The sequence below is a fragment of the Denticeps clupeoides genome, unplaced genomic scaffold (genome assembly GCF_900700375.1).
Source record: "Denticeps clupeoides unplaced genomic scaffold, fDenClu1.1, whole genome shotgun sequence".
NCBI classification, from domain to species: domain Eukaryota; kingdom Metazoa; phylum Chordata; class Actinopteri; order Clupeiformes; family Denticipitidae; genus Denticeps; species Denticeps clupeoides.
Window position 1 is genome coordinate 96,307 of NW_021629756.1, and position 21,309 is coordinate 117,615.

General features: G+C 44.1%; 19 non-coding genes across 19 annotated transcripts; all 19 read right to left on the reverse strand.

Annotated features, from left to right (window-relative positions):
- Positions 1–2,511: 2,511 nt before the first annotated feature.
- Positions 2,512–2,593, reverse strand: trnal-aag (transfer RNA leucine (anticodon AAG)). Its single transcript has one exon. It is a non-coding gene; the product is annotated as a tRNA-Leu (tRNA).
- Positions 2,594–3,390: 797 nt separating this feature from the next.
- On the reverse strand, positions 3,391–3,462 carry trnag-ccc (transfer RNA glycine (anticodon CCC)). The gene has a single exon. It is a non-coding gene; the product is annotated as a tRNA-Gly (tRNA).
- Positions 3,463–3,740: 278 nt separating this feature from the next.
- trnal-uag (transfer RNA leucine (anticodon UAG)) lies at positions 3,741–3,822 on the reverse strand. Its single transcript has one exon. It is a non-coding gene; the product is annotated as a tRNA-Leu (tRNA).
- A 731-nt stretch (positions 3,823–4,553) lies between these two features.
- On the reverse strand, positions 4,554–4,635 carry trnal-uaa (transfer RNA leucine (anticodon UAA)). The gene has a single exon. It is a non-coding gene; the product is annotated as a tRNA-Leu (tRNA).
- A 726-nt stretch (positions 4,636–5,361) lies between these two features.
- Positions 5,362–5,443, reverse strand: trnal-aag (transfer RNA leucine (anticodon AAG)). The gene has a single exon. It is a non-coding gene; the product is annotated as a tRNA-Leu (tRNA).
- A 797-nt stretch (positions 5,444–6,240) lies between these two features.
- On the reverse strand, positions 6,241–6,312 carry trnag-ccc (transfer RNA glycine (anticodon CCC)). The gene has a single exon. It is a non-coding gene; the product is annotated as a tRNA-Gly (tRNA).
- Positions 6,313–6,590: 278 nt separating this feature from the next.
- trnal-uag (transfer RNA leucine (anticodon UAG)) lies at positions 6,591–6,672 on the reverse strand. Its single transcript has one exon. It is a non-coding gene; the product is annotated as a tRNA-Leu (tRNA).
- Positions 6,673–7,403: 731 nt separating this feature from the next.
- Positions 7,404–7,485, reverse strand: trnal-uaa (transfer RNA leucine (anticodon UAA)). Its single transcript has one exon. It is a non-coding gene; the product is annotated as a tRNA-Leu (tRNA).
- Positions 7,486–10,845: 3,360 nt separating this feature from the next.
- Positions 10,846–10,927, reverse strand: trnal-aag (transfer RNA leucine (anticodon AAG)). The gene has a single exon. It is a non-coding gene; the product is annotated as a tRNA-Leu (tRNA).
- A 763-nt stretch (positions 10,928–11,690) lies between these two features.
- trnag-ccc (transfer RNA glycine (anticodon CCC)) lies at positions 11,691–11,762 on the reverse strand. The gene has a single exon. It is a non-coding gene; the product is annotated as a tRNA-Gly (tRNA).
- A 2,873-nt stretch (positions 11,763–14,635) lies between these two features.
- On the reverse strand, positions 14,636–14,717 carry trnal-uaa (transfer RNA leucine (anticodon UAA)). The gene has a single exon. It is a non-coding gene; the product is annotated as a tRNA-Leu (tRNA).
- A 797-nt stretch (positions 14,718–15,514) lies between these two features.
- Positions 15,515–15,586, reverse strand: trnag-ccc (transfer RNA glycine (anticodon CCC)). The gene has a single exon. It is a non-coding gene; the product is annotated as a tRNA-Gly (tRNA).
- Positions 15,587–15,864: 278 nt separating this feature from the next.
- On the reverse strand, positions 15,865–15,946 carry trnal-aag (transfer RNA leucine (anticodon AAG)). The gene has a single exon. It is a non-coding gene; the product is annotated as a tRNA-Leu (tRNA).
- A 1,606-nt stretch (positions 15,947–17,552) lies between these two features.
- On the reverse strand, positions 17,553–17,624 carry trnag-ccc (transfer RNA glycine (anticodon CCC)). Its single transcript has one exon. It is a non-coding gene; the product is annotated as a tRNA-Gly (tRNA).
- Positions 17,625–17,902: 278 nt separating this feature from the next.
- On the reverse strand, positions 17,903–17,985 carry trnal-uag (transfer RNA leucine (anticodon UAG)). Its single transcript has one exon. It is a non-coding gene; the product is annotated as a tRNA-Leu (tRNA).
- A 736-nt stretch (positions 17,986–18,721) lies between these two features.
- trnal-uaa (transfer RNA leucine (anticodon UAA)) lies at positions 18,722–18,803 on the reverse strand. Its single transcript has one exon. It is a non-coding gene; the product is annotated as a tRNA-Leu (tRNA).
- A 734-nt stretch (positions 18,804–19,537) lies between these two features.
- On the reverse strand, positions 19,538–19,619 carry trnal-uaa (transfer RNA leucine (anticodon UAA)). Its single transcript has one exon. It is a non-coding gene; the product is annotated as a tRNA-Leu (tRNA).
- Positions 19,620–20,418: 799 nt separating this feature from the next.
- On the reverse strand, positions 20,419–20,490 carry trnag-ccc (transfer RNA glycine (anticodon CCC)). Its single transcript has one exon. It is a non-coding gene; the product is annotated as a tRNA-Gly (tRNA).
- A 277-nt stretch (positions 20,491–20,767) lies between these two features.
- Positions 20,768–20,849, reverse strand: trnal-uag (transfer RNA leucine (anticodon UAG)). The gene has a single exon. It is a non-coding gene; the product is annotated as a tRNA-Leu (tRNA).
- Between the last annotated feature and the right edge of the window lie 460 nt (positions 20,850–21,309).

Sequence of the window (21,309 nt, forward strand, 5' to 3'; positions counted from 1 at the left end):
GTGTTAAAGAACACTTGAGATGAAGACATGACCTTATCCAAAATTTGGCTTAAAAAAAGAGGACTGCGTTGGCTGGGAGTCGAACCTGGGTATCTTGCTTGGAAGGCAGCTATGCTCAACACTATTCAGAATCAGAAACAGAATCGTATTTATTGGCCAAGTAAGTGCAAGCACATACAAGGAAATTGATTCCGGTAGATGGTGTCTCTCAAGTACAATGTAGGAAAAAAAGATAAAAAACAACAACAACAACAAACAACAACAACAACAACAATGTGTAAGGGTGTTGTGTTATTGTCCAAGTTGTGGATTGTTTGTGATTTATAAATAACTATAACTATATCTACTATTTATGAATAAATAGGCAAAAAACAAACGAAATCTTATATACAAGTGAACATAAAGTGCAGTGTGTAATGATGGATGAGATTTACAGTATCAGCCGTTTAGGAGGGAGATGGCGAGGGGGAAGAAACTGTTCTTGTGTCGGCTGGTCCTGGTCTGCAGGCTTCTATAACGTCTGCCAGCGAGCAGCAGGTCAAAGAGCCTGTGACCAGGGTGTGAGGGGTCTGAGATGATTTTCCCTGCCCTTTTCCTGGATCTTGAGAGGTACAGGTCCTGGATGGAGGGCAAGGGGGCACCGGTGATCCTTTCTGCTGACCGTACAGTCCGCTGCAGTCTGATCCTGTCCGGTTTAGTGGCTGCTCCATACCAGACAGTGATAGAGGAGCACAGGACAGACTCAATGACCGCAGTGTAGAACTGGATCAGCAGCTCCTGTGGAAGACTGTACTTCCCCAGTTGCCTCAGGAGTACATCCTCTGCTGGGTCTTTTTGAGGATGGAGGAGATGTTGGTCTCCCACCTCAGGTCCTGGGAAATGGTGGTGCCTAGGAATGTGAAGGTCTCCACAATAGACACCAGCCTGTCTGATATAGTGAGGGGGAGCAATGTTGAGGGATGTCTCCTGAAGTCCACCGTCATCTCCACAGTCTTAAGCGTGTTCAGCACCAGGTTGTGTTGACTGCACCAGAGTACCAGACGCTCAACTTCCTGTCGGTATGCAGACTCATCACCATCCTGGATGAGCCCAATGACAGTGGTGTCGTCTGCAAACTTCAGGAGTTTCACAGTTGAGTTCCTGGAGGGCAGTCGTTGGTGTACAGGGAGAAGAGAAGTGGGGAGAGGACACATCCGTGAGGGGCACCAGTACTGAGGGACCGTGTTCCAGAAGTGATCTCCCTCAGCCTCACTTGCTGCTTCCTGTCTGTCAGTAAGCTGGTGATCCACTTGCAGGTACCAGGTGACACGCTGAGCTGGGAGAGTTTGGAGGTGAGGAGTTCAGGCACAATGGTGTTGAATGCCGAGCTGAAGTCCACAAACAGAATCCTGGCATAGGTTCCCGGGCGGTCGAGATGTTGCAGGATGTAATGCAGCCCCATATTCACTACATCATCCACCGACCTGTTTGCCCGGTAGGCAAACTGCAGGGGGTCCAGTTGGTGTTCTGTGATGTCCTTTAGATGGGCTAAAACCAGGCGTTCAAAGGATTTCATGACCACAGACGTCAAGACGACAGGTCTGTAGTCATTTGGAACAGTGATGATGGGTTTCTTGGGGACCGGAATAATGGTGGAGCGTTTGAAGCAGGTGGGAACTTCACACAGCTCCAGGGATCTGTTGAAGATGTGGGGGAAGATGGGAGCCAGCTGTTCAGCACAGGCTTTGAGACAAGAGGGGGAGACACTGTCTGGACCTGCGGCTTTCCTGGTCTTCTGTTTCTGGAACAGCCAACGCACATCTTCAACGTGTATTCTGAGATCCAGGGGGGGGTGGGGGGGGGTGAGAGGTGTGACAGGGTTCATTGTCTCTGGGAAGGGGTGGGTGACAGAGGAGGATGGGGAGGAGTGAGGAGTGATGGTGGTCTGTGTCTCTGGAGTGGGGTGGTTGAGGGGTGTGAATCATCAACCAAGGCACAAACTAGGAAGTTTTCCATGTTGTGGAATACCAAAATGCATTTAGATCCAAAAGTTGTATTTGCTTTTGGTTGAATACAGATCAGATTGAGATGGGCTGTGGAAGTGAGTGGTGGTGTAACTACATGATGTTAAGAAGCATTATTTAATTCCTCTGGGCAATTGTCACAGATTTTCCCACAGAGAGCATGGCCCGGGTGAGCAATCAATCTAATGCTGGATTCCTGAAAGAATCCATGGTCAGGGCAACAGCAGCAATGCATGGCCAGATAAAAAAGTGTGTGTGACATAACAGAGCATGAACTTTACAGAATGCATGCATTGTGCATTTTAAACAAAAAAAAAAAGTCCTTAACTTTCACTGCTGGTTTAATCATATAGGCAGAGGTGAGATTTGTAAAAAGACAGAGGATGAATATTATTGACTGCTAGATGTTCACCATTAGGTGTGTCATAGGTGTATTTTGTTTGCATGGCTGCTTGATGAACACCTAAAACTAAACACTACAATTAGTTCCCTGTACTTTAAAACATAATGGCAGCGGTGGGATTTGAACCCACGCCTCCGAAGAGACTGGAGCCTTAATCCAGCGCCTTAGACCGCTCGGCCACACTACCATTCGTTAGCTCATTTCCGATTCTGATTTGTTATTGAACACTTGAGATGAAGACATGACCTTAGCCAAAATTTGGCTTAAAAAGTTGCACAACACAAAAGCAGGACAAAAAAAAGGACTGCATTGGTTGGGAGTCCAACCTGGGTCAACTAACTGGAAGGCAGCTATGCTCACCACTATACAACCAAGGCACAAACTAGGAAGTTTTCCATGTTGTGGAATACCAAGGGCATTTAGACCCAAAAGTGGTTATTGCTTTTGGTTGAATACAGATCAGATTGAGATGGGCTGTGGAAGTGAGTGGTGATGTAACTACATGATGATTAGAAGCATTAACTAATTCGTCTGAGCAATTGTCACAGTTTTACCCACAGAAAGCATGGCACTGGTGAGGAATCGATCTAGTGCTGGATGCCTGAAAGAATACATGGGCAGGGCAACAGCAGCAATGCATGGCCAGATACAAAAGTGTGTGTGACATGACAGGGCATGAACTTTACAGAATGCATGCATTGTTCATTTTAAACAAACAAAAACTAGTTCATGACCTTTACTGCATTTTTAATCACATAGGCAGTTGTGGGATTTGAACCCACATTTGTAAAACAGACTGGACATTTACACTAGTAGCACAGACCTTTCAGACAAGCTACCTTCTGTGAGATATATTAAATGCAACATCTTTACCATGACTATTTTGAGGAAACTAGTAATGCTTCACAGAACATACAGTGACAGGAGACAACCAAAAGCATCGTACAAAGATCAATGGTTTGCGTGTTGTTGTAAAAGGTCCATTGCATTGGCCGGGAATCGAACCCGGGTCAACTGCTTGGGAAGCAGCTATGCTCACCACTATACCACCAATGCACACAGGTTGCAGGTTGTCGTAGATTTTCTTAAAGGGAGCATGGCACTGATAAGGAGTCAAACTAATGTTTGATGTGTAGTTAGAAGCTATACTCAGGATTTTGAGAACAATTTATGGCCAGGTGAAAGAGTGCGTGGGTAAAAGGACAGAGGATGAATGTTATTGACTGCTAGATGTTCACCATCAGGTGTGTCGTGGGTGTATTGTGTTTGCATGGCTGCTTGATGAACACCTAAAACAAAACACTACAATTAGTTCCTTGTAGTTTTCATCATAATGGCAGCGGTGGGATTTGAACCCACGCCTCCGAAGAGACTGGAGCCTAAATGCAGCGCCTTAGACCGCTCGGCCACACTACCACTCATTAGGTTATATTAGATCCTGATGTGTTATAGAACACTTGAGATGAAAACATGACCTTAGCCAAAATTTGGCTTAAAAAGTTGCACAACACAAAAGCAGGATGAAAAAAGAGGACTGCGTTGGCTGGGAGTCCAACCCGGGTCAACTAACCTGAAGGCAGCTATGCTCACCACTATACAACAAAGGCACAAACTAGGAAGTTTTCCATGTTGTGGAATACCAAGGGCATTTAGACCCAAAAGTGGTTATTTCTTTTGGTTGAATAGAGATCAGATTGAGATGGGCTGTGGAAGTGAGTGGTACTGTAACTACATGATGTTTAGAAAAATTAACTAATTCTTCTGAGCAATTGTCACAGTTTTTCCCACAGACAGCATGGCTCTGGTGAGGAATCGATCTAGTGCTGGATGCCTGAAAGAATCCATGGTCAGGGCAACAGCAGCAATGCATGGCCAAATGAAAAAAGTGTGTGTGTGACATGACAGAGCATGAACTTTACAGAATGCATGCATTGTGCATTTTAAACAAACAAAAACAAATTCGTAACTTTCACTGCTGGTTTAATCATAAAGGCAGAGGTGAGATTTGTAAAATGAAAGAGGATGAATGTTGTTGACTGCTAGGTGTTCACCATCACTTGTGTCCTGGGTGTATTGTGTTTTCATGGCTGCTTGATGAACACCTAAAACTAAGCACTACAATTAGTTCCTTGTAGTTTTCATCATAATGGCAGCGGTGGGATTTGAACCCACGCCTCCAAAGAGACTGGAGCTTAAATCCAGCGCCTTAGACTGCTCGGCCACACTACCACTCGTTAGCTTATTTTAGATCCTGATGTGTTATAGAACAATTGAGATGAAAACATGACCTTAGCCAAAATTTGGCTTAAAAAGTTGCACAACACAAAAGCAGGATGAAAAAAGAGGACTGCGTTGGCTGGGAGTCCAACCCGGGTCAACTAACCTGAAGGCAGCTATGCTCACCACTATACAACAAAGGCACAAACTAGGAAGTTTTCCATGTTGTGGAATACCAAGGGCATTTAGACCCAAAAGTGGTTATTTCTTTTGGTTGAATAGAGATCAGATTGAGATGGGCTGTGGAAGTGAGTGGTACTGTAACTACATGATGTTTAGAAAAATTAACTAATTCTTCTGAGCAATTGTCACAGTTTTACCCACAGAAAGCATGGCACTGGTGAGGAATCGATCTAGTGCTGGATGCCTGAAAGAATCCATGGGCAGGGCAACAGCAGCAATGCATGGCCAGATACAAAAGTGTGTGTGACATGACAGAGCATGAACTTTACAGAATGCATGCATTGTGCATTTTAAACAAAAAAAAAAGTCCTTAACTTTCACTGCTGGTTTAATCATATAGGCAGAGGTGAGATTTGTAAAAAGACAGAGGATGAATATTATTGACTGCTAGATGTTCACCATTAGGTGTGTCATAGGTGTATTTTGTTTGCATGGCTGCTTGATGAACACCTAAAACTAAACACTACAATTAGTTCCCTGTACTTTAAAACATAATGGCAGCGGTGGAATTTGAACCCACGCCTCCGAAGAGACTGGAGCCTTAATCCAGCGCCTTAGACCGCTCGGCCACACTACCATTCGTTAGCTCATTTCCGATTCTGATTTGTTATTGAACACTTGAGATGAAGACATGACCTTAGCCAAAATTTGGCTTAAAAAGTTGCACAACACAAAAGCAGGACAAAAAAAAGGACTGCGTTGGTTGGGAGTCCAACCTGGGTCAACTAACTGGAAGGCAGCTATGCTCACCACTATACAACCAAGGCACAAACTAGGAAGTTTTCCATGTTGTGGAATACCAAGGGCATTTAGACCCAAAAGTGGTTATTGCTTTTGGTTGAATACAGATCAGATTGAGATGGGCTGTGGAAGTGAGTGGTGATGTAACTACATGATGATTAGAAGCATTAACTAATTCGTCCGAGCAATTGTCACAGTTTTACCCACAGAAACCATGGCACTGGTGAGGAATCGATCTAGTGCTGGATGCCTGAAAGAATCCATGGGCAGGGCAACAGCAGCAATGCATGGCCAGATACAAAAGTGTGTGTGACATGACAGGGCATGAACTTTACAGAATGCATGCATTGTTCATTTTAAACAAACAAAAACTAGTTCATGACCTTTACTGCATTTTTAATCACATAGGCAGTTGTGGGATTTGAACCCACATTTGTAAAACAGACTGGACATTTACACTAGTAGCACAGACCTTTCAGACAAGCTACCTTCTGTGAGATATATTAAATGCAACATCTTTACCATGACTATTTTGAGGAAACTAGTAATGCTTCACAGAACATACAGTGACAGGAGACAACCAAAAGCATCGTACAAAGATCAATGGTTTGCGTGTTGTTGTAAAAGGTCCATTGCATTGGCCGGGAATCGAACCCGGGTCAACTGCTTGGGAAGCAGCTATGCTCACCACTATACCACCAATGCACACAGGTTGCAGGTTGTCGTAGATTTTCTTAAAGGGAGCATGGCACTGATAAGGAGTCAAACTAATGTTTGATGTGTAGTTAGAAGCTATACTCAGGATTTTGAGAACAATTTATGGCCAGGTGAAAGAGTGCGTGGGTAAAAGGACAGAGGATGAATGTTATTGACTGCTAGATGTTCACCATCAGGTGTGTCGTGGGTGTATTGTGTTTGCATGGCTGCTTGATGAACACCTAAAACAAAACACTACAATTAGTTCCTTGTAGTTTTCATCATAATGGCAGCGGTGGGATTTGAACCCACGCCTCCGAAGAGACTGGAGCCTAAATCCAGCGCCTTAGACCGCTCGGCCACACTACCACTCATTAGGTTAATTTAGATCCTGATGTGTTATAGAACACTTATGATGAAAACATGACCTTAGCCAAAATTTGGCTTAAAAAGTTGCACAACACAAAAGCAGGATGAAAAAAGAGGACTGCGTTGGCTGGGAGTCCAACCCGGGTCAACTAACCTGAAGGCAGCTATGCTCACCACTATACAACAAAGGCACAAACTAGGAAGTTTTCCATGTTGTGGAATACCAAGGGCATTTAGACCCAAAAGTGGTTATTTCTTTTGGTTGAAAGGAGATCAGATTGAGATGGGCTGTGGAAGTGAGTAGTACTGTAACTACATGATGTTTAGAAAAATTAACTATTTCTTCTGAGCAATTGTCACAGTTTTTCCCACAGACAGCATGGCACTGGTGAGGAATCAGTCTAGTGCTGGATGCCTGAAAGAATCCATGGTCAGGGCAACAGCAGCAATGCATGGCCAAATGAAAAAAGTGTGTGTGTGACATGACAGAGCATGAACTTTACAGAATGCATGCATTGTGCATTTTAAACAAACAAAAACAAATTCGTAACTTTCACTGCTGGTTTAATCATAAAGGCAGAGGTGAGATTTGTAAAATGAAAGAGGATGAATGTTGTTGACTGCTAGATGTTCACCATCACTTGTGTCCTGGGTGTATTGTGTTTTCATGGCTGCTTGATGAACACCTAAAACTAAGCACTACAATTAGTTCCTTGTAGTTTTCATCATAATGGCAGCGGTGGGATTTGAACCCACGCCTCCAAAGAGACTGGAGCTTAAATCCAGCGCCTTAGACCGCTCGGCCACACTACCACTCGTTAGCTTATTTTAGTTCCTGATGTGTTATAGAACAATTGAGATGAAAACATGACCTTAGCCAAAATTTGGCTTAAAAAGTTGCACAACACAAAAGCAGGATGAAAAAAGAGGACTGCGTTGGCTGGGAGTCCAACCCGGGTCAACTAACCTGAAGGCAGCTATGCTCACCACTATACAACAAAGGCACAAACTAGGAAGTTTTCCATGTTGTGGAATACCAAGGGCATTTAGACCCAAAAGTGGTTATTTCTTTTGGTTGAATAGAGATCAGATTGAGATGGGCTGTGGAAGTGAGTGGTACTGTAACTACATGATGTTTAGAAAAATTAACTAATTCTTCTGAGCAATTGTCACAGTTTTACCCACAGAAAGCATGGCACTGGTGAGGAATCGATCTAGTGCTGGATGCCTGAAAGAATCCATGGGCAGGGCAACAGCAGCAATGCATGGCCAGATACAAAAGTGTGTGTGACATGACAGAGCATGAACTTTACAGAATGCATGCATTGTGCATTTTAAACAAAAAAAAAAGTCCTTAACTTTCACTGCTGGTTTAATCATATAGGCAGAGGTGAGATTTGTAAAAAGACAGAGGATGAATATTATTGACTGCTAGATGTTCACCATTAGGTGTGTCATAGGTGTATTTTGTTTGCATGGCTGCTTGATGAACACCTAAAACTAAACACTACAATTAGTTCCCTGTACTTTAAAACATAATGGCAGCGGTGGGATTTGAACCGACGCCTCCGAAGAGACTGGAGCCTAAATCCAGCGCCTTAGCCCACTCGGCTCATTTTAGATCCTGATGTGTTAAAGAACACTTGAGATGAAGACATGACCTTATCCAAAATTTGGCTTAAAAAAAGAGGACTGCGTTGGCTGGGAGTCGAACCTGGGTATCTTGCTTGGAAGGCAGCTATGCTCAACACTATTCAGAATCAGAAACAGAATCGTATTTATTGGCCAAGTAAGTGCAAGCACATACAAGGAAATTGATTCCGGTAGATGGTGTCTCTCAAGTACAATGTAGGAAAAAAAGATAAAAAACAACAACAACAATGTGTAAGGGTGTTGTGTTATTGTCCAAGTTGTGGATTGTTTGTGATTTATAAATAACTATAACTATATCTACTATTTATGAATAAATAGGCAAAAAACAAACGAAATCTTATATACAAGTGAACATAAAGTGCAGTGTGTAATGATGGATGAGATTTACAGTATCAGCCGTTTAGGAGGGAGATGGCGAGGGGGAAGAAACTGTTCTTGTGTCGGCTGGTCCTGGTCTGCAGGCTTCTATAACGTCTGCCAGCGAGCAGCAGGTCAAAGAGCCTGTGACCAGGGTGTGAGGGGTCTGAGATGATTTTCCCTGCCCTTTTCCTGGATCTTGAGAGGTACAGGTCCTGGATGGAGGGCAAGGGGGCACCGGTGATCCTTTCTGCTGACCGTACAGTCCGCTGCAGTCTGATCCTGTCCGGTTTAGTGGCTGCTCCATACCAGACAGTGATGGAGGAGCACAGGACAGACTCAATGACCGCAGTGTAGAACTGGATCAGCAGCTCCTGTGGAAGACTGTACTTCCCCAGTTACCTCAGGAAGTACATCCTCTGCTGGGTCTTTTTGAGGATGGAGGAGATGTTGGTCTCCCACTTCAGGTCCTGGGAAATGGTGGTGCCTAGGAATGTGAAGGTCTCCACAATAGACACCAGCCTGTCTGATATAGTGAGGGGGAGCAATGTTGAGGGATGTCTCCTGAAGTCCACCGTCATCTCCACAGTCTTAAGCGTGTTCAGCACCAGGTTGTGTTGACTGCACCAGAGTACCAGACGCTCAACTTCCTGTCGGTATGCAGACTCATCACCATCCTGGATGAGCCCAATGACAGTGGTGTCGTCTGCAAACTTCAGGAGTTGCACAGTTGAGTTCCTGGAGGGCAGTCGTTGGTGTACAGGGAGAAGAGAAGTGGGGAGAGGACACATCCGTGAGGGGCACCAGTACTGAGGGACCGTGTTCCAGAAGTGATCTCCCTCAGCCTCACTTGCTGCTTCCTGTCTGTCAGGAAGCTGGTGATCCACTTGCAGGTACCAGGTGACACGCTGAGCTGGGAGAGTTTGGAGGTGAGGAGTTCAGGCACAATGGTGTTGAATGCCGAGCTGAAGTCCACAAACAGAATCCTGGCATAGGTTCCCGGGCGGTCGAGATGTTGCAGGATGTAATGCAGCCCCATATTCACTACATCATCCACCGACCTGTTTGCCCGGTAGGCAAACTGCAGGGGGTCCAGTTGGTGTTCTGTGATGTCCTTTAGATGGGCTAAAACCAGGCGTTCAAAGGGTTTCATGACCACAGACGTCAAGACGACAGGTCTGTAGTCATTTGGAACAGTGATGGTGGGTTTCTTGGGGACCGGAATAATGGTGGAGCGTTTGAAGCAGGTGGGAACTTCACACAGCTCCAGGGATCTGTTGAAGATGTGGGGGAAGATGGGAGCCAGCTGTTCAGCACAGGCTTTGAGACAAGAGGGGGAGACACTGTCTGGACCTGCGGCTTTCCTGGTCTTCTGTTTCTGGAACAGCCAACGCACATCTTCAACGTGTATTCTGAGTTTCGGGGGGGGTGGGGGGGTTGTGATTGGAGTCGTTGACTCTGGGCAGGGGAGGGTGAGGGAGGAGGGTGGGGGGGGAGAGAGGTGTGACAGGGTTCATTGTCTCTGGGAAGGGGTGGGTGACAGAGGAGGATGGGGGGGGGTGAGGAGTGATGGTGGTCTGTGTTTCTGGAGTGGGGTGGTTGAGGGGTGTGAATCTTCAACCAAGGCACAAACTAGGAAGTTTTCCATGTTGTGGAATACCAAAGTGCATTTAGACCAAAAAGTTGTATTTGCTTTTGGTTGAATACAGATCAGATTGAGATGGGCTGTGGAAGTGAGTGGTGGTGTAACTACATGATGTTAAGAAGCATTATTTAATTCCTCTGGGCAATTGTCACAGATTTTCCCACAGAGAGCATGGCCCGGGTGAGCAATCAATCTAATGCTGGATTCCTGAAAGAATCCATGGTCAGGGCAACAGCAGCAATGCATGGCCAGATAAAAAAGTGTGTGTGACATAACAGAGCATGAACTTTACAGAATGCATGCATTGTGCATTTTAAACAAAAAAAAAAGTCCTTAACTTTCACTGCTGGTTTAATCATATAGGCAGAGGTGAGATTTGTAAAAAGACAGAGGATGAATATTATTGACTGCTAGATGTTCACCATCAGGTGTGTCATAGGTGTATTTTGTTTGCATGGCTGCTTGATGAACACCTAAAACTAAACACTACAATTAGTTCCCTGTACTTTAAAACATAATGGCAGCGGTGGGATTTGAACCCACGCCTCCGAAGAGACTGGAGCCTTAATCCAGCGCCTTAGACCGCTCGGCCACACTACCATTCGTTAGCTCATTTTCGATTCTGATTTGTTATTGAACACTTGAGATGAAGACATGACCTTAGCCAAAATTTGGCTTAAAAAGTTGCACAACACAAAAGCAGGATGAAAAAAGAGGACTGCGTTGGCTGGGAGTCCAACCCGGGTCAACTAACCTGAAGGCAGCTATGCTCACCATGTTGTGGAATACCAAGGGCATTTAGACCCAAAAGTGGTTATTGCTTTTGGTTGAATACAGATCAGATTGAGATGGGCTGTGGAAGTGAGTGGTGATGTAACTACATGATGATTAGAAGCATTAACTAATTCGTCCGAGCAATTGTCACAGTTTTACCCACAGAAACCATGGCACTGGTGAGGAATCGATCTAGTGCTGGATGCCTGAAAGAATCCATGGGCAGGGCAACAGCAGCAATGCATGGCCAGATACAAAAGTGTGTGTGACATGACAGGGCATGAACTTTACAGAATGCATGCATTGTTCATTTTAAACAAACAAAAACTAATTCATGACCTTTACTGCATTTTTAATCACATAGGCAGTTGTGGGATTTGAACCCACATTTGTACAACAGACTGGACATTTACACTAGTAGCACAGACCTTTCAGACAAGCTACCTTCTGTGAGATTTATTAAATGCAACATCTTTACCATGACTATTTTGGGGAAACTAGTAATGCTTCACAAAACATACAGTGACAGGAGACAACCAAAAGCATCGTACAAAGATCAATGATTTGCGTGTTGTTGTAAAAGGTCCATTGCATTGGCCGGGAATCGAACCCGGGTCAACTGCTTGGGAAGCAGCTATGCTCACCACTATACCACCAATGCACACAGCTTGCAGGATGTCGTAGTTTTTCTTAAAGGGAGCATGGCACTGATAAGGAGTCAAACTAATGTTTGATGTGTAGTTAGAAGCTATACTCAGGATTTTGAGAACAATTTATGGCCAGGTGAAAGAGTGCGTGGGTAAAAGGACAGGATGAATGTTATTGACTGCCAGATGTTCACCATCAGGTGTGTCGTGGGTTGTCTTGTGTTTTAATGGCTGCTTGATGAACACCTAAAACTAAGCACTACAATTAGTTCCCTGTACTTTAAAAACATAATGGCAGCGGTGGGATTTGAACCCACGCCTCCGAAGAGACTGGAGCCTAAATCCAGCGCCTTAGCCCACTCGGCTCATTTTAGATCCTGATGTGTTAAAGAACACTTGAGATGAAGACATGACCTTATCCAAAATTTGGCTTAAAAAAAGAGGACTGCGTTGGCTGGGAGTCGAACCTGGGTATCTTGCTTGGAAGGCAGCTATGCTCAACACTATTCAGAATCAGAAACAGAATCGTATTTATTGGCCAAGTAAGTGCAAGCACATACAAGGAAATTGATTCCGGTAGATGGTGTCTCTCAAGTACAATGTAGGAAAAAAAGATAAAAAACAACAACAACAAACAACAACAACAACAATGTGTAAGGGTGTTGTGTTATTGTCCAAATTGTGGATTGTTTGTGATTTATAAATAACTATAACTATATCTACTATTTATGAATAAATAGGCAAAAAACAAACGAAATCTTATATACAAGTGAACATAAAGTGCAGTGTGTAATGATGGATGAGATTTACAGTATCAGCCGTTTAGGAGGGAGATGGCGAGGGGGAAGAAACTGTTCTTGTGTCGGCTGGTCCTGGTCTGCAGGCTTCTATAACGTCTGCCAGCGAGCAGCAGGTCAAAGAGCCTGTGACCAGGGTGTGAGGGGTCTGAGATGATTTTCCCTGCCCTTTTCCTGGATCTTGAGAGGTACAGGTCCTGGATGGAGGGCAAGGGGGCACCGGTGATCCTTTCTGCTGACCGTACAGTCCGCTGCAGTCTGATCCTGTCCGGTTTAGTGGCTGCTCCATACCAGACAGTGATGGAGGAGCACAGGACAGACTCAATGACCGCAGTGTAGAACTGGATCAGCAGCTCCTGTGGAAGACTGTACTTCCCCAGTTGCCTCAGGAAGTACATCCTCTGCTGGGTCTTTTTGAGGATGGAGGAGATGTTGGTCTCCCACTTCAGGTCCTGGGAAATGGTGGTGCCTAGGAATGTGAAGGTCTCCACAATAGACACCAGCCTGTCTGATATAGTGAGGGGGAGCAATGTTGAGGGATGTCTCCTGAAGTCCACCGTCATCTCCACAGTCTTAAGCGTGTTCAGCACCAGGTTTGTGTTGACTGCACCAGAGTACCAGACGCTCAACTTCCTGTCGGTATGCAGACTCATCCCCATCCTGGATGAGCCCAATGACAGTGGTGTCGTCTGCAAACTTCAGGAGTTTCACAGTTGAGTTCCTGGAGGGCAGTCGTTGGTGTACAGGGAGAAGAGAAGTGGGGAGAGGACACATCTGTGAGGGGCACCAGTACTGAGGGACCGTGTTCCAGAAGTGATCTCCCTCAGCCTCACTTGCTGCTTCCTGTCTGTCAGGAAGCTGGTGATCCACTTGCAGGTACCAGGTGACACGCTGAGCTGGGAGAGTTTGGAGGTGAGGAGTTCAGGCACAATGGTGTTGAATGCCGAGCTGAAGTCCACAAACAGAATCCTGGCATAGGTTCCCGGGCGGGTCGAGATGTTGCAGGATGTAATGCAGCCCCATATTCACTACATCATCCACCGACCTGTTTGCCCGGTAGGCAAACTGCAGGGGGTCCAGTTGGTGTTCTGTGATGTCCTTTAGATGGGCTAAAACCAGGCGTTCAAAGGATTTCATGACCACAGACGTCAAGACGACAGGTCTGTAGTCATTTGGAACAGTGATGGTGGGTTTCTTGGGGACCGGAATAATGGTGGAGCGTTTGAAGCAGGTGGGAACTTCACACAGCTCCAGGGATCTGTTGAAGATGTGGGGGAAGATGGGAGCCAGCTGTTCAGCACAGGCTTGAGACAGGAAGGGGGAGACACTGTCTGGACCTGCGGCTTTCCTGGTCTTCTGTTTCTGGAACAGCCAACGCACATCTTCAACGTGTATTCTGAGATCCAGGGGGGGGTGGGGGGGTGAGAGGTGTGACAGGGTTCATTGTCTCTGGGAAGGGGTGGGTGACAGAGGAGGATGGGGAGGAGTGAGGAGTGATGGTGGTCTGTGTCTCTGGAGTGGGGTGGTTGAGGGGTGTGAATCATCAACCAAGGCACAAACTAGGAAGTTTTCCATGTTGTGGAATACCAAAATGCATTTAGATCCAAAAGTTGTATTTGCTTTTGGTTGAATACAGATCAGATTGAGATGGGCTGTGGAAGTGAGTGGTGGTGTAACTACATGATGTTAAGAAGCATTATTTAATTCTCTGGGCAATTGTCACAGATTTTCCCACAGAGAGCATGGCCCGGGTGAGCAATCAATCTAATGCTGGATTCCTGAAAGAATCCATGGTCAGGGCAACAGCAGCAATGCATGGCCAGATAAAAAAGTGTGTGTGACATAACAGAGCATGAACTTTACAGAATGCATGCATTGTGCATTTTAAACAAAACAAAAAAGTCCTTAACTTTCACTGCTGGTTTAATCATATAGGCAGAGGTGAGATTTGTAAAAAGACAGAGGATGAATATTATTGACTGCTAGGTGTTCACCATCAGGTGTGTCGTGGGTGTATTGTGTTTTAATGGCTGCTTGATGAACACCTAAAACTAAGCACTACAATTAGTTCCTTGTAGTTTTCATCATAATGGCAACGTTGGGATTTGAACCCACACCTCCGAAGAGACTGGAGCTTAAATCCAGCGCCTTAGACCACTCGGCCACACTACCATTCATTAGCTTAATTTAGATCCTGATGTGTTATAGAACACTTGAGATGAAAACATGACCTTAGCCAAAATGTGGCTTAAAATTTCACAACACAAAAGCAGGATAAAAAAAAAGAACTGCGTTGGCTGGGAGTCGAACCCGGGTCAACTAACTGGAAGGCAGTTATGTTCACCACTATACAACCAAGGCACAAACTAAGAAGTTTTCCATGTTGTGGAATACCAAGGGCATTTAGACCCAAAAGTGGTTATTGCTTTTGGTTGAATACAGATCAGATTGAGATGGGCTGTGGAAGTGAGTGGTGATGTAACTACATAATGTTAGAAGCATTAACTAATTCTTCTGAGCAATTGTCACAGTTTTTCCCACAGACAGCATGGCACTTGTGAGGAATCAATCTAGTGCTGGATGCCTGAAAGAATCCATGGGCAGGGCAACAGCAGCAATGCATGGCCAGATGAAAAAAGTGTGTGTGACATGACAGAGCATGAACTTTACAGAATGCATGCATTGTGCATTTTAAAACAAAAAAAAAACCTAATTCATGACTTTTACTGCATTTTTAATCACATAGGCAGTTGTGGGATTTGAACCCACATTTTTAAAGACACTGGACATTTACACTAGTAGCACAGACCTTTCAGACAAGCTACCTTCTTTGAGATATATTAAATGCAACATCTTTACCAGGACTATTTGGGGAAACTAGTAGTACTTCACAGAACATAGAGTGACAGGAGGCAACCAATAGCATCTTACAAAGATGAATAGTTTGCGTATTGTTGTAATAGGTCCATTGCATTGGCCGGGAATCGAACCCGGGTAAACTGCTTGGGAAGCAGCTATACTCACCACTATACCACCAATGCACAAATCTTGCTGGTTGTCGTAGTTTTTCTTAAAGGGAGCATGGCACTGATAAGGAGTCAAACTAATGTTTGATGAGTAGTTAGAAGCTATACTCAGGATTTTGCGAACAATTTATGACCAGGTTAAAGAGTGCGTGGGTAAAAAGACAGAGGATGAATGTTATTGACTGCTAGATGTTCACCATTAGGTGTGTCATAGGTGTATTTTGTTTGCATGGCTGCTTGATGAACACCTAAAACTAAACACTACAATTAGTTCCCTGTACTTTAAAACATAATGGCAGCGGTGGGATTTGAACCCACGCCTCCGAAGAGACTGGAACCTTAATCCAGCGCCTTAGACCGCTCGGCCACATTACCATTCGTTAGCTCATTTCCGATTCTGATTTGTTATTGAACACTTGAGATGAAGACATGACCTTAGCCAAAATTTGGCTTAAAAAGTTGCACAACACAAAAGCAGGACAAAAAAAGGACTGCGTTGGTTGGGAGTCCAACCTGGGTCAACTAACTGGAAGGCAGCTATGCTCACCACTATACAACCAAGGCACAAACTAGGAAGTTTTCCATGTTGTGGAATACCAAGGGCATTTAGACCCAAAAGTGGTTATTGCTTTTGGTTGAATACAGATCAGATTGAGATGGGCTGTGGAAGTGAGTGGTGATGTAACTACATGATGATTAGAAGCATTAACTAATTCGTCTGAGCAATTGTCACAGTTTTACCCACAGAAAGCATGGCACTGGTGAGGAATCGATCTAGTGCTGGATGCCTGAAAGAATCCATGGGCAGGGCAACAGCAGCAATGCATGGCCAAATGAAAAAAGTGTGTGTGTGACATGACAGAGCATGAACTTTACAGAATGCATGCATTGTGCATTTTAAACAAACAAAAACAAATTCGTAACTTTCACTGCTGGTTTAATCATAAAGGCAGAGGTGAGATTTGTAAAATGAAAGAGGATGAATGTTGTTGACTGCTAGGTGTTCACCATCACTTGTGTCCTGGGTGTATTGTGTTTTCATGGCTGCTTGATGAACACCTAAAACTAAGCACTACAATTAGTTCCTTGTAGTTTTCATCATAATGGCAGCGGTGGGATTTGAACCCACGACTCCAAAGAGACTGAGCTTAAATACAGCGCCTTAGACCGCTCGGCCACACTACCATTCGTTAGCTTATTTTAGATCCTGATGTGTGTATAGAACAATTGAGATGAAAACATGACCTTAGCCAAAATTTGGCTTAAAAAAAGTTGCACAACACAAAAGCAGGATGAAAAAAGAGGACTGCGTTGGCTGGGAGTCCAACCCGGGTCAACTAACCTGAAGGCAGCTATGCTCACCACTATACAACAAAGGCACAAACTAGGAAGTTTTCCATGTTGTGGAATACCAAGGGCATTTAGACCCAAAAGTGGTTATTGCTTTTGGTTGAATAGAGATCAGATTGAGATGGGCTGTGGAAGTGAGTGGTACTGTACTACATAATGTTTAGAAGCATTAACTAATTCTTCTGAGCAATTGTCCACAGTTTTACCCACAGACAGCATGGCACTTGTGAGGAATCGATCTAGTGCTGGATGCCTGAAAGAATCCATGCATCCAGCAGCAATGCATGGCCAGATACAAAAGTGTGTGTGACATGACAGGGCATGAACTTTACAGAATGCATGCATTGTTCATTTTAAACAAACAAAAACTAATTCATGACCTTTACTGCATTTTTAATCACATAGGCAGTTGTTGGATTTGAACCCACATTTGTAAAACAGACTGGACATTTACACTAGTAGCACAGACCTTTCAGACAAGCTACCTTCTGTGAGATATATTAAATGCAACATCTTTACCATGACTATTTTGAGGGAAACTAGTAATGCTTCACAGAACATACAGTGACAGGAGACAACCAAAAGCATCGTACAAAGATCAATGGTTTGCGTGTTGTTGTAAAAGGTCCATTGCATTGGCCGGGAATCGAACCCGGGTCAACTGCTTGGGAAGCAGCTATGCTCACCACTATACCACCAATGCACACAGCTTGCAGGTTGTCGTAGATTTTCTTAAAGGGAGCATGGCACTGATAAGGAGTCAAACTAATGTTTGATGTGTAGTTAGAAGCTATACTCAGGATTTTGAGAACAATTTATGGCCAGGTGAAAGAGTGCGTGGGTAAAAGGACAGAGGATGAATGTTATTGACTGCTAGATGTTCACCATCAGGTGTGTCGTGGGTGTATTGTGTTTGCATGGCTGCTTGATGAACACCTAAAACAAAACACCACAATTAGTTCCTTGTAGTTTTCATCATAATGGCAGTGGTGGGATTTGAACCCACGCCTCCGAAGAGACTGGAGCCTAAATCCAGCACCTTAGACCGCTCGGGCCACACTACCACTCATTAGGTTATTTAGATCCTGATGTGTTATAGAACACTGAGATGAAAACATGACCTTAGCCAAAATTTGGCTTAAAAAGTTTGCACAACACAAAAGCAGGATGAAAAAAGAGGACTGCGTTGGCTGGGAGTCCAACCCGGGTCAACTAACCTGAAGGCAGCTATGCTCACCACTATACAACAAAGGCACAAACTAGGAAGTTTTCCATGTGTGGAGATACCAAGGGCATTTAGACCCAAAAGTGGTTATTTCTTTTGGTTGAATAGAGATCAGAATTGAGATGGGCTGTGGAAGTGAGTGGTACTGTAACTACATGATGTTTAGAAAAATTAACTAATTCTTCTGAGCAATTGTCACAGTTTTTCCCACAGACAGCATGGCACTGGTGGAGGAATCAATCTAGTGCTGGATGCCTGAAAGAATCCATGGTCAAGGGCAAACAGCAGCAATGCATGGCCAAATGAAAAAAAGTGTGTGTGTGACATGACAGAGCATGAACTTTACAGAATTGCATGCATTGTGCATTTTAAACAAACAAAAACAAATTCGTAACTTTCACTGCTGGTTTAATCATAAAGGCAGAGGTGAGATTTGTAAAATGAAAGAGGATGAATGTTGTTGACTGCTAGGTGTTCACCATCACTTGTGTCCTGGGTGTATTGTGTTTTCATGGCTGCTTGATGAACACCTAAAACAAAACACTACAATTAGTTCCTTGTAGTTTTCATCATAATGGCAGCGGTGGGATTTGAACCCACGCCTCCAAAGAGACTGGAGCTTAAATCCAGCGCCTTAGACCGCTCGGCCACACTACCATTCGTTAGCTTATTTTAGATCCTGATGTGTTATAGAACAATTGAGATGAAAACATGACCTTAGCCAAAATTTGGCTTAAAAAGTTGCACAACACAAAAGCAGGATGAAAAAAGAGGACTGCGTTGGCTGGGAGTCCAACCCGGGTCAACTAACCTGAAGGCAGCTATGCTCACCACTATACAACAAAGGCACAAACTAGGAAGTTTTCCATGTTGTGGAATACCAAGGGCATTTAGACCCAAAAGTGGTTATTTCTTTTGGTTGAATAGAGATCAGATTGAGATGGGCTGTGGAAGTGAGTGGTACTGTAACTACATGATGTTTAGAAAAATTAACTAATTCTTCTGAGCAATTGTCACAGTTTTTCCCACAGACAGCATGGCACTGGTGAGGAATCAGTCTAGTGCTGGATGCCTGAAAGAATCCATGGTCAGGGGCAACAGCAGCAATGCATGGCCAAATGAAAAAAGTGTGTGTGTGACATGACAGAGCATGAAACTTTACAGAATGCATGCATTGTGCATTTAAACAAACAAAAACAAATTCGTAACTTTCACTGCTGGTTTAATCATAAAGGCAGAGGTGAGATTTGTAAAATGAAAGAGGATGAATGTTTGTTGACTGCTAGATGTTCACCATCACGGTGTGTCCTGGGTGTATTGTGTTTGCATGGCTGCTTGATGAACACCTAAAACTAAACACTACAATTAGTTCCTTGTAGTTTTCATCATAATGGCAGCGGTGGGATTTGAACCCACGCCTCCAAGGAGACTGGAGCTTAAATCCAGCGCCTTAGACCGCTCGGCCACACTACCATTCGTTAGCTCATTTCCGATTCTGATTTGTTATTGAACACTTGAGATGAAGACATGACCTTAGCCAAAATTTGGCTTAAAAGTTTCACACACAAAAGCAGGACAAAAAAAAGGACTGCGTTGGCTTGGGAGTCCAACCTGGGTCAACTAATTGGAAGGCAGCTTATGCTTCACCACTATACAACCAAGGCACAAACTAAGGAAGTTTTCCATGTGTGGAATACCAAGGGCATTTAGACCCAAAAGTGGTTATTGCTTTGGTTGAATACAGATCAGATTGAGATGGGCTGTGGAAGTGAGTGGTGATGTAACTACATGATGATTAGAAGCATTAACTAATTCGTCCTGAGCAATTGTCACAGTTTTACCCACAGACAGCATGGCACTGGTGAGGAATCGATCTAGTGCTGGATGCCTGAAAGAATCCATGGGCAGGGCAACAGCAGCAATGCATGGCCAGATACAAAAGTGTGTGCGACATGACAGGGTATGAACTTTACCGAATGCATGCATTGTTCATTTTAAACAAACAAAAACTAATTCATGACCTTTACTGCATTTTTAATCACATAGGCAGTTGTGGGATTTGAACCCACATTTGTAAAACAGACTGGACATTTACACTAGTAGCACAGACCTTTCAGACAAGCTACCTTCTGTGAGATATATTAAATGCAACATCTTTACCATGACTATTTTGAGGAAACTAGTAATGCTTCACAGAACATACAGTTGACAGGAGACAACCAAAAGCATCGTACAAAGATCAATGGTTTGCGTGTTGTTGTAAAAGGTCCATTGCATTGGCCGGGAATCGAACCCGGGTCAACTGCTTGGGAAGCAGCTATGCTCACCACTATACCACCAATGCACACAGCTTGCAGGTTGTCGTAGATTTTCTTAAAGGGAGCATGGCACTGATAAGGAGTCAAACTAATGTTTGATGTGTAGTTAGAAGCTATACTCAGGATTTTGAGAACATTTATGGCCAGGTGAAAGAGTGCGTGGGTAAAAGGACAGAGGATGAATGTTATTGACTGCTAGATGTTCACCATCAGGTGTGTCGTGGGTGTATTGTGTTTGCATGGCTGCTTGATGAACACCTAAAACAAAACACTACAATTAGTTCCTTGTAGTTTTCATCATAATGGCAGCGGTGGGATTTGAACCCACGCCTCCGAAGAGACTGGAGCCTAAATCCAGCGCCTTAGACCGCTCGGCCACACTACCACTCATTAGGTTTTTTAGATCCTGATGTGTTATAGAACACTTGAGATGAAAACATGACCTTAGCCAAAATTTGGCTTAAAAAGTTGCACAATACAAAAGCAGGATGAAAAAAGAGGACTGCGTTGGCTGGAGTCCAACCCGGGTCAACTAACCTGAAGGCAGCTATGCTCACCACTATACAACAAAGGCACAAACTAGGAAGTTTCCATGTTGTGGAATACCCAAGGGCATTTAGACCCAAAAGTGGTTATTTCTTTGGTTGAATAGAGATCAGATTGAGATGGGCTGTGGAAGTGAGTGGTACTGTAACTACAATGATGTTTAGAAAAATTAACTAATTCTTCTGAGCAATTGTCACAGTTTTTCCCACAGACAGCATGGCACTGGTGAGGAATCATCTAGTGCTGGATGCCTGAAAGAATCCATGGTCAGGCAACAGCAGCAATGCATGGCCAAATGA